This window comes from Symphalangus syndactylus, chromosome 4 (assembly GCF_028878055.3).
Source record: "Symphalangus syndactylus isolate Jambi chromosome 4, NHGRI_mSymSyn1-v2.1_pri, whole genome shotgun sequence".
NCBI lineage: Eukaryota > Metazoa > Chordata > Mammalia > Primates > Hylobatidae > Symphalangus > Symphalangus syndactylus.
The window spans coordinates 57,970,728-57,982,880 of record NC_072426.2 but is presented as its reverse complement, the minus strand read 5'-3'; the positions used below and the strand labels follow the sequence as shown (position 1 = coordinate 57,982,880).

Sequence of the window (12,153 nt, the reverse complement as noted above, 5' to 3'; positions counted from 1 at the left end):
TGCCAAGATAGGTAACAGATGAGGATGAAATTTGGGCTTGACTGAAGTATGGGAGCTGTCTGTGAAGTCTTGTGGCAGTACAGCCCAGGTAATTTGCTGAGCCTAATGGGTGTCAGGGTCAGTCCAAGTGAAAGCGAAGAGAGGCTGGGATGAAGGGTGCAAAGGAATAGTAAAGAAAGCATGTTTGAGATCCAAAACAGAATAATGGATTATGGAGGGAGGTATTGAGGATAGGAGAGTATATGGGTTTGGCGCCATGTGGTGGACAGGCAAAACAATTTGGTTGATAAGGCATAGATCCTGAGCTAACTTGTAAGGCTTGCCTGGTTTTAGGACAGGTAAAAATGGGGGAATTGTAAGGAGAGTTTATAGGCTTTAAAAGGCCATGCTGTAGCAGGCGAGTGATAACAGGCTTTAATCCTTTCAAAGCATGCTGTGGGATGGGATATTGACATTGAGCGGGGTAAGAGTGATTAAGTTTTAATGAGATGGTAAGGGGTGCATGATCGATCACCAAAGAGGGAGTAGAGGTATCTTATACTTGTGGGTTACGGTGGGGGAATACAAGAGGAGGATGCAAAGGAGGCTTTGAATTGGGAAGAAGGGCAGCAGTGAGATGTAGCTGTAATCCAAGAATAGTCAGGGAAGCAGATAATTTAGTTAAAGTTTCTCAGCCTAATAAGGGAACTGGGCAGGTGGGGATAACTAAAAGGGGTGCTTAAAAAACTGTTGTCTAAGTTGGCACCAGAGTTGGGGAGTTTTAAGAGGTTTAGAAGCCTGGCTGTCAATACCCACAACAGTTATGGAGGCAAGGGAAACAGGCCCTTGAAAAGAAGGTAATGTGGAGTGGGTAGCCTCCGAATTGATTAAGAAGGGGACAGACTTACTTTCCACTGTGAGAGTTACCTGAAGCTCGGCGTCCGTGATGGTCTAGGGGGCTTCCAAGGTGATCAGGCAGTGTCAGTCTTCAGCCGCTAAGCCAAGAAGATCTGGGAAGGAGTCAGAGAGCCTTGGGTCAGAGTTCCAGGGACTCTGGGAGTGGCTGCCAGGTGAGTTGGACAGTCCGATTTCCAGTGGGGTCCTGCACAGATGGGACGCGGCTTAGGAGGAATCCTGGGCTGCAGGCATTCCTTGGCCTGGGGGCCAGATTTCTGGCACTTGTAGCAAGCTCCTTGGGGAGGAGGTTCTGGAGGAATGCCTGGCTGCTGCAGTTCAGGCGTTTGGAAGTTCTTGTGTGCTGGAGATGTGGCTGCGGTTTTTCTCACAGTGCAGGCAAGGAATTGCAACTTTTTTCTATTATTGTACACCTTGAAGGCGAGGTTAATTAAATCCTGTTGTGGGGTTTGAGGGCCGGAATTTAATTTTTGGAGTTTTATTTAATGTCAGGAGCAGATTGGGTAATAAAATGTATTTTGAGAATAAGACGGCCTTTTGACCTTTTAGGGTCTAGGGCTGTAAAGTGTCTCAGGGTTGCTGCCAAAGGAGTCATGAACTGGGCTGTATTTTTATATTTGATGAAAAAGATCCTAAACGCTATCTGATTTGGGATAAAGAAAAAGGAGCATTAACCTTGACTATGCCTTTAGCTTCAGCCACCTTTGTAAGAGTAAATTGCTGGGCAGGTGGGGGAGAGCTAGTCACGGAATGAAACTGTAAGCCGGACCAGGTATGAGGAGGGGAGGTGATAAAAGGATTATAGGGTGGGGGAGAGGAGGCTGAGGAAGAATTGGGACCTAGCTCAGCCTGGCGAGGAGCAGCCTGGGGAGGAGGGGAGAGGTCAGATGGGTCTGTAGAAAAGGAAGCTTAGAAAGACTCAGTGATGCTTGGGGTTGGGACTGAGGGGACAGGTGGGAGGGAAACAAAGAAAATTTGGGATGAGTTGCATTGGGAACAGAAACTAGAGAGGGACTGATGTGTAAAAGAATGCCTGGATATCAGGCACCTCAGACCATTTGCCTATTTTACGACAAGAATTATTTAGATCTTGTAGGATGGAAAAATTGAAAGTGCCATTTTCCGGCTATTTGGAACTACTGTCGAGTTTGTATTGGGGTCAAGCAGCATTGCAGAGGAAAATAAGACTCTTAGATTTTAGGTCAGGTGAGAGTTGAAGAGGTTTTAAGTTTTTGAGGACACAGGCTAAGGGAGACGGAGGAGGAATGGGGGGTGGAAGGTTACCCATAGTGAAGGAAGCAAGCCTAGAGAGAGAGTAGAGACAGGGAGGGAAGGGGTTCGGGGTTCTTACCTTCCAGAAAAGCAGGAAAGGGGTTGGGGCATGGAAATAAGGGGTTGGGGTGCAGAGATAAGAGGTCAGGGAGTGGAAACAAGGGATGGGGCGCAGAGATAAGAGGTCGGGGTGTGGAAATAAGGGATTGGGCGCAGAGATAAGAGGTTGGGGTGTGGAAATAAGGGATTGGGGCGCAGAGATAAGAGGTTGGGGTGTGGAAATAAGGGATCAGGGCACAGAGATACGAGATTGGGGTACTTGCCTCTCCTCTAGAAAAGTGGGACTTGACACTCAGGGTGAAGAAGAAGGGGTTGGGGGTTTCTTGCCCCCCAGAAAGGCAGAGAAGGGGTAGAGACATGGAGAGAAGGGGTTGGGGTACTTGCCCCTTCCCCAGAAAAGCGAGACTTGCTGCTAAGGGTGAAGGACCAAGGCAGGCATCCCTGTGTGGTCTGACACCTCTGAAACCTGGGTGAATAATCAGAAAGGCATCCCTGCAATGATTAAACTAGGGAAGGCTGCCTTCCCTAGTCCGTGACGGGCGCCGGAGTTTTGGGTCCATGGATAAAACATGTCTCCTTTGTCTCTACCAGAAAATGAAAGGAATCGAAATTAAGAGAAGGGAGAGATTGAAGAGTGGAAAGGAGAAAGTGGTTGAGGGACAGTGAGAGAGGTTGGAGAAGAGAGTAAGAAGAGGCCGCTTACCCGATTTAAAATTGGTGAGATGTTCCTTGGGCTGGTGGGTCTGAGGACCTGAGGTCGTATGTAGGTGGATCTTTTTCAGGGAGCAAAGAACAGGAGGACAGGGGATTGATCTCCCAAGGGAGGTCCCCCGATCTGAGTCATGGCACCAAATTTCACTCACGTCCGTGTGAAGAGACCACCAAACAGGCTTTTTGTGAGCAACATGGCTGTTTATTTCACCTGGGTGCAGGCAGGCTGAGTCCCAAAAGAGAGTCAGCAAAGGGAGATAGGGGTGGGGCCGTTTTATAGGATTTGGGTAGATAAAGGAAAATTACAGTCAAAGGGGGTCGTTCTCTGGCGGGGAGAGTGGGGGTCACAAGGTGCTCGGTAGGGTAGCTTTTGAGCCAGGATGAGCCAGGAGAAGGAATTTCACAAGACAGTGTCATCAGTTCAGGCAGGAACAGGCCATTTTCACTTCTTCTGTGGTGGAATGTCATCAGTTAAGGCAGGAACCAGCCATCTGGATGTGTACGTGCAGGTCACAGGGGATATGATGGCTTAGCTTGGGCTCAGAGGCCTGACAAGTGTCACACGCTTGAACAGAGAGTCCATTTAGTATTCTTCAGGAAGTCATTTTAGAGGCCATATGGGACTTCATATGGCCCCCTGCAATAATCCCCAAATTCCATTTTGTAACCAATGTTGATAAAGAGGGAACTATATATAAATATCCAAAACTGGCCAGCCGTGGTGGCTCATGCCTGTAATGCCAGCACTTTGGGGGGCTGAGGCAGGTGGATCACCTGAGGTTGGGAGTTCAAGACCACCCTGACCAACAGAGAGAAACCCTGTCTCTACTAAAAATACAAAATTAGCTGGGCGTGGTGGCGCATGCTTGTAATCCCAGCTACTCAGGAGGCTGAGGCAGGAGAATTGCTTGAACAGGGGAGGCAGAGGTTGCAGTGAGCCGAGATCATGCCATTGCACTCCAGCCTGGGCCACAAGAGCGAAAAACTCTATCTCAAAAAAAAAAAAAAAAAAAAAAAACATTTTGAGCATGAGTTTTTCATTTTTTTATTCTTTTTATTCATTCATCCTTCAGAGAGTATACACAATGTCTATACTGCTTTAATCTTTTAAGGAAACTCATTCACATAATATTAAATATATTTTATATAGAATATAATATAACCTATTTAATTAATTTTTGATATAAAATCCAACTCTACCACTGGGAAAGAAAAACGGAGAGTTGAAAAATCTCAGGTTAATCATATTTCCAAAGGCAGCTATCCCAAGTGATTATAAATTTTTGAAGACGTTACAGAGTGTTGAAATGAACAATTTAAAGCAAAAACAGTTCATGCATTTGAAGAAAAAAATTCCTCATTACCATCGAGAAGTAATTTTCATAGTGAATTATTTTTCAATGTCAAAAGTTTTTAAGATTTAATCTGTTTTCTCTATAAAATACTTTTCATATGTTACAAATTTTATTTTGAACTAAGGATATCCAATAAAAAATGCAGTTTATTTTTTGGGCATTGGAATTATTAAATTATTGAATTTAAATACTGTGAAAATTTTTCACCAATATTAGCCATTTGCACATTGCTTTAGTTATTTTAAGTAGTTTAACATATATTTCCATTTATTTTCAAACTAACCATTAGGGAGTATGCATATGTATAAAATTTATATACCTGTACAATTAATTTCATGGCACGCATACTGGGTTTCTTTTTTCTTTTAAGTATATTGTCATTCTTCTATTCTTTGTTTTAGTTGATGAAATTATTTTTACTCTCATCATAAGTAAATTTTGTTAACAACAAAGTATGCCTCTTTCCACATTTTTGAGTGGAATGTAATATATTGCATACTTATATGTAATATAATTGTTTATATAATCATGTAAATTTGGGGGGAGTAGAGCATTGCTGATTTCTTTTCAACAGTTGGATCCTAATGCATAAAACTTTTTGTATTTTGGTGCCTCAAACTTTCAGAAAACCTTTCAAGTAAAATAAGCTTACTTTAAATTAATCTTAATGGCAAAAATTAATGATGTGAATGTATTCTTTACCCAGCCCTTCTCTATCCTGATGTTCGTTCAAATTGTTTTTGTTATTTTCATTCTAAAAATGAGTTCTTGCACCAGTATCCTTAGGCTATTATTTCCTTAAATGAGATTTGAGTTAAAAAATAGTATGAGCAATGTATTATGCATTTTCATATTTTCTTTCCTTTTGCTTTAATATTTTTATTGCACTGGGTTCAAAAGACATAGGAGGCACCTGTATCCAGTCTACCTATGTAAACCATATAAATAAATACATGTAATTTAAATTTCTCCATAGATATTAATTTTAATAATGAAAACCTGAAATATCATATTGGTGATAAGAGTAAAATAATTCCCATACACAGTGATAATAAATAATCTTATTCTATTAAGAAAAAAATTGTCAAGAATAATAGCCTACTATTCTATCCAAATGTTTAATTACTTAGAAGTAAAAAAAAGTATTGATTTTATTATTAAAAGCTTACATTTTAATCTTAACTCTCGAAGTTCCGGGGCAAATAACTTTTTGTCCATATCTCAGATTTCTCATCTGTGAAAAACTCAACAGTTTGAAAATTTGAGGAGATAGTATGTGCAAAAAAAAAAAAAAGATATGTAAAACTATATATAAGTGTTAATCAAGACAAAAAATATAAATTTTAGGTCATGATTTCCAGAAGTTTGATGAAATAAGTGATTCAGACCACGTTTCTTTTGAAAACAACAAAGTGAGGTGGGGAAACGTTTCAATAAAATATCAAACACATTTGAAAAAAATTGCTAGGCTAAAATGCAAGTAAATGTGAAATTCAGGAGTTTAGGCATAGTATCAATTCTGAGTTTGTTGTTCCTTTTATTTACGAGGAATTGGGGGCACATTAATTGTAAGAAATAATATTAGCTGTTTTTCCAAATGTAACTATCATTGCATTTATTAGGTAAAACTTTTGTGGCCATAGTTTAATTTACCATGCTGTTTATTTATTTATGTATTACAAACACAGGTTGCCAAAACAAATATACTTATTAAAGTCTTCTTTGTTGATAAGCATATTTGTTTTGACAACTTATGTTAATGCTACATAAATAATATGTATAGATCAATACTTATATAGATAGCAAACATAAACTCTGCAAACAACATTAAATTCAACTATTTTAAGTGCTGTAAAGCAATTTAAAATAGGAAGAAACTGGGAGGTTATACTCATGAAAAGAGTATTTCCACTGTGTGCTTTTTCCATGTGCTTTTTCCAATTTCATAATTTTTGCCTGAGGGCAGGTCACAGGCAGGGACATGCAAGGGAATCAAAACTCAGATTAAAAGTTAGGATTTAGTGTTTGGGTTTTAAATTTATTTTTATTGATCCATAATAATTATACATATTTATGGGGTGCCTGTGATATTTTGATCCATGCAGACACTGTGTAATGATCAAATCGGGGTATTTAGGATTTCCGTCACCTCCAACATTTATCCTTTCTTTGTGCTGAGGCTTGAAGACCTAGAAGATTGATTGATTTGGGGGGAGAACACAGAAATGAAGAAAATTAAAAAGAGAATTCCTAGAAAATAAGGAGACAGAGAGGAGAAACTTAATTATAAATACACATTCTTCCACATTATATAGCTGGCATCTATGCATTTGTGGGCAATTTACAAGTGGCCAAACTAAGAATATTAGCAGAGCAGACAGCTCAGTTTTGCTTATTTCAAGAGTAACAAAATTTGAAATTGGAGTAAATTCAAGCTAACTCCCTGCTAAGCAAAACAAAATCAACACTTTTCAGAGAATTATAGAGAACTAATAATCTACAAAGTAACATTCAAAATGGCTAAGGTATGATAAGAAACACATAAGAAAAACCTTATCCATTTATTTTCAAACTAACCATTAGGGAGTATGCCTACGTATAACATTTACATACCTGTACAATTAATTTCATGGCACGCATACTGGGTTCACGCCATTGCATTCCAGCCTGGGCAACAAGAGCGAAACTCTATCTCGAAAAAAAAAAAAGAATTACATTTTGAGCATGAGTTTTTCATTTTTTATTCTTTTTACTCATTCATCCTTCAGAGAGTATACACAATGCCTATACAACAGAACAAGTAACAAATGGAGGCTAACAGTAAGATGAACCAAATGTTGCAAGCAATAACAATTTTGAAAAGCAATATATCATTATAACTAGTTGAACACATGTTCAAAAATAAGGGAAGCTATGTTTATGTAGAATGAGTGGAGAAGAAATCTAAACATAAAAAAAAGTGTTCATAAAAGAACCAAACGTAAACTTTTAAACTGAAAAATACTATACCTGAAATGTGAAATTCATCGGATTGGTTCAATAGCAAATTAGTGATAAAAGGTAGAGATATTAAAGGCTGATAAATATTATTCAATCTAAAAGATAATTAAAAAAATTAACACATACTCAAAAATTGCCAGACATTATTAAAAAACCTAACATGCATAATTGGTAGTCCCAGAAGGAGAAGAGAGAATGGAAAAATTATATTTTAATAGATAAAGCCTGAAAACTCCTCAGACTTGAAAAACAAACTTACAAATTTCTCTTTAAACTCAACATTGTAACATTGTGTGTTGGTTGATAACATAGATGTAATATGTGTGTACATATAGATAGATATGGCATTAAAGATAGGAGTGTGGTCATACACAGTTGTAAGATCCTCAAATTTCATGTAAAGTGGAACATTACTGAATCTTAGTAGACTGTGAAAAGTAAAAATGTGATATTCTTAGAGAAACCATATAATATCATTTGAAGAGATTTAGCTAAAAAGCTTACCTATTAATTACCTTCCAAATTCTAATAAACACAAAAAAAGTAAAAAAGGAGAAACAGGAAAAAATTGGAATAATCAATAAACAGAAAACAGTACAAATATATCCAACCATATCATTAATTGTCTTAAAAGTAAGTGAAACAAAGTACAGAGGCTTCAAGATTTATAAGATGAGAAAAGACACCACTATATGCTTCCATAAAAGACTTGAGCTGAGGATAAATGAATGGAGGACTACACACAATAAATATAGAAACATATTAACAAAGATAAATGTTGAATAACGAAGAGATGGTCAACTTATCAGAAACATAAATAGAAGCTTCTGTGTATTATTTGGGCTTTAAGATAAATTTTAAAACTTTAGCTTATAAGAATAAGAAATAAATATGTTTAATTTCAGCAACTGAGATAACACCTAGCAATAAAAATCAGTGAAAATAATATTTAATATTTTAAACCATGTAGGGCCAAGTGACAGCTATAAAGCTATACCAAATATATACAATATGCATCATTTACACAAAAATAGGCCATACACTTGGTCATAAAAGGATTCTCAATAAATACGTAAGATTTTAAATGACTATGTTATTTGTTCCAGAGTATATGTTCTCTGAGAATGAAATTAAGTTAGAAATCGATAAGATACATAGAACATTCTAGACTTTTGGAAAGTGTACAACACATTTGTTAATAACCCAAGGTCAAAATAAAAAGTTACAAGAAAATAGGAAATAGTTTGCACTGAAAGATTATGAAAATAAAACTGACGCTGGGTGCGGTGGCTCATGCCTATAATCCCAGCACTTTGGGAGGCCGAGGTGGGTGGATCACCTGAGGTGGGGAGTTTGAGACCAGCCTGACCAACGTGGAGAAACCCCATCTCTACTAAAAATACAAAATTAGCCCCGCATGGCGGCACATGCCTGTAATCCCAGCTACTCGGAAGGCTGAGGCAGGAGAATTGCTTGAACCCTGGAGGCGGAGTTTGCGGTGAGCTGAGATCACGCCATTGCACTCCAGCCTGGGCATCAAGAACGAAACTTTGTCTCAAAAATAGAAAAAAATAAAAAAGAAAAGAAAACAGACGATGAACAGGATGCAGAAAAGCAGTGCTCAGAAACAAATTTAACACTTGAAATGTTTATATTAGAAAATTACAAATATCTACAATTCTAACATGATTCTAATTTAAGCAGCAGAAAAAAAACAAAATAAATCTAAAAAATGAAAGAAAATAAATGAAAGAAAATTTAACAGTAGAACTAAACATATAAAACAGGAAATTAAAACATCTGGCTCATTGAAAAAGATCAATAAAATTTTGAAATGACAAGCTATAAAAATGATTATGAGCATAGATACATATATATGGTAAATCTGAATTCAAGTCATTCTCAGACTTTATCTCTGCCAGGACTTTTCCTTCCTTTTTCTACCTAAACTCCAGAGCTATACTGATTTGGCTTTAATTTACCAAGGATAAAATGTTACTGCAAGTCTTGGCATCATATTCCCTATTCTTTCATTATTGGTTCTACTACTACCAAAAGTAGTACTAACACTGCAGCACACTGAAAATTCCTTTAAGTTTCTTAATCAATGCAGAGGTATTGGGAAGCAAACACATGTGGTCTTTTCTTACCCATAGGAAGTAGAGCAGGGGTCTGCAACCCCCAGGCCATAGATGTATACCGGTCCACGGCCTGTTAGGAGGTGGGCCACACAAGCAGGAAGTGAACAGCAGGCAAGTGAGCATTACTGCCTGAGCTCTGCCTGAGTTCTGATCCTATCAGATCAGCAGGTGCATTAGATTCTTATAGGGGCCTGAATTCTATTGTAAACAGCACATGTGAGGGATGTAGGTTGCCCACACCTTATGAGAATCTAACTAATGCCTGATGATTTGAAGTGGAAAAGTTTCATCCTGATACCATTGCCCACCACACCCTATCTGTGGAAAAATTGTTTTCCACAGAACGGGTCCCTGGTGCCAAAAATGTTGGGGACCAGGGCCATAGAGGATGGTTTCTAAACATTTTGTTTATTAAGAGTCTTGTGTCCATTAAAGAAGAAAAATCTTTTTCATGTAGGGTGAATATGATTACATGCATAAATATGTATATATGAAACAGATGATACTTTGTTTCAAGTAAAAAATAAAAAGGGGCACTTTCTTTCTAAGTAAAATAAATCTCCTTAAGTTTTAATACAAAACTATTTTTTAAAAGCTAAAATTAAGGCAAAGACTTTCTGAATTGTTTTTAAACTTTTATCTTGTTTAGCAAGATCATTTTAAAATTACGATGTGTGTGTGACTGTATCTTTTTATATTTGCTATGCTCTCAGTCTTTATATTGCATGTTTAACATAGGCTCCATTGTTGAGATATAATTTACACTCTGAAGGACCATGCCTACATTTTAATTGGAATTTAATTACATTAAGTAGCCTGTTTATTAAAATATCTGTTTGTTCTTAAAAAGATTCTACAATAATCCCTTCTCATTCAATTTATAATCAAATTTGAGGCTATTATTTATTTCAGAGTTTTGTCATATCAGCGGTACTAATCTAGATGTTAGATTAAATTTGGGCCTGTGTGTGTATCAGAATTATTTATGCATGGATTTGTGTATCTCAATTATGTGTACATATATTTCAGAATTATACACGTATAATGTGTATGTGCATGTGTATATCAGAATTCTATATGTATGTGTGTTTCTATCAGAACTATATGTGCATATCAAAAATATGTAGGTATCAGATATATATTAGAATTTTCTCATGCTTAATTTTTATTGCATATTTTTTCAAATAATTTCTGAATACTAATACTATATTTTCATTTTTCTATATATAAATTTAAACACCATATCTAGTAATTTCCCCAAAGGTCAGAAGACAAGTTCTTAATCAAATCTGGCTTTGCCATTTAAGATTTACATTTAGTCCATTCAGGAAGAACCGTTGTTTCCTCTCTGTCATCAATGATCATAGGCATGTGTTTGGTGGTGGTTCTAGAACAGTTTCTATTTTAAGCCTGTTGTCTGGAATAATTATTATTATTCCCCCTTCTTACTCTTAAATGTTCCTGTGTTTGAATAATAATATATGTGGTCTTCAGCCTCTGGCAGCATTTTATTTGTAAGGTTTATGCATCACCATGTGATCAGGAATAGATACCTAGCCTCTGTCAACTTATCACCATGCACCTACTGAGATATAAGCAATATCTTTCTCATTCTGATTTTATCCACCTAGATTTCCTGGAGTACTACTCCAGTGACTCTTTTGTCCAATCACTGGTCTGGGCAAACTAAACTGTCTTCTTTCAGACAACAAAGTGTCCACAAATCTGCTGGCTTTTTTCAATCATTTTTTATTCCTCCCTGGCATATGTGAAAATTTGGATCTTCCCTTAAGACTCTCTCAAAATATAGGAAAATGGGGATAAAAAGTAGCACTATGACTCTCTCTGCTTAGACCCATGATGCCACCACTTGTACTCTACGGACCCTATCCTATTATGAATACATGCACAGAAAATATTTACCTTCAAAATCTCACCTTGGAGGTTAGTATATTTCTTCTCAGTGTTTGGATTACTGACCTTACCTGGAAGTTGATTTTTCTCCCCATCCAGGTCTAGACCTCTAGGTAGGACTGGGCACAGAGTCCTCATCACTGAATCAAAATATCTCGTAGCCTATTGATAGCAGCAGGAGACAGATGAATTCTGAGACAGACAGGGATGGGTCTCCATTGAAACCTGACCTTCAAGCCAAAGACAATTTAAAGACTGAAAGCTGAGCTGCCAGTTCCAGATGGAGTCCATGACTGGAGTGAGAACTCCCTCGATGCCTTTTAGCCAATTGAACGGTGCTTTTTCCAGGCCTGTATGGACAATTCAGCACACACTTACCCATTATGAGCCCATAAAAATCCCGGACTCAGCCTCACAGATGGCTACCTGCTTTTGGATCCCCTCTCAAACAGAAGGATACCCACTCCAGGTCCCCTCTTATGTTGAAAGCTTTTCTGTCACTCGATAAAAATCTTCTCTGCCTTGTTCACTCTCTGGTGTTCATGTACCTCATTCTTCATGATCAGGGGACAAGAACCCAGAACCCGCTGAGCTGTAACACTATTACTTTCCCTCCAGCTCTTGTTTAACAGGGGAGAAAAAGCTGTTGAGTGCCACATGCTCTCACTGGCCAAGCTGTGGGCAGTGGAACTGAATGAGATGTGATACTTCCTGGGGGTTCAGACCTCTGTGCTTCTCACACAAATGGTGTTAACGCTCCTTAAAGCTCGGCAGTTGCTGGCATCTCCAAGTTTCTGGGTGACGCA

At 37.8% G+C, this 12,153-nt stretch overlaps 1 long non-coding RNA gene across 1 annotated transcript; it reads right to left on the bottom strand.

Moving 5' to 3' along the window:
- Positions 1 to 6,322: 6,322 nt before the first annotated feature.
- Positions 6,323 to 9,511, bottom strand: LOC134736474 (uncharacterized). Its single transcript, XR_010120500.1, has 3 exons — positions 9,443 to 9,511; positions 6,906 to 6,980; positions 6,323 to 6,481 (listed from the first exon to the last, which is right to left on the bottom strand). It is a non-coding gene; the product is annotated as an uncharacterized lncRNA (long non-coding RNA).
- Positions 9,512 to 12,153: the final 2,642 nt, after the last annotated feature.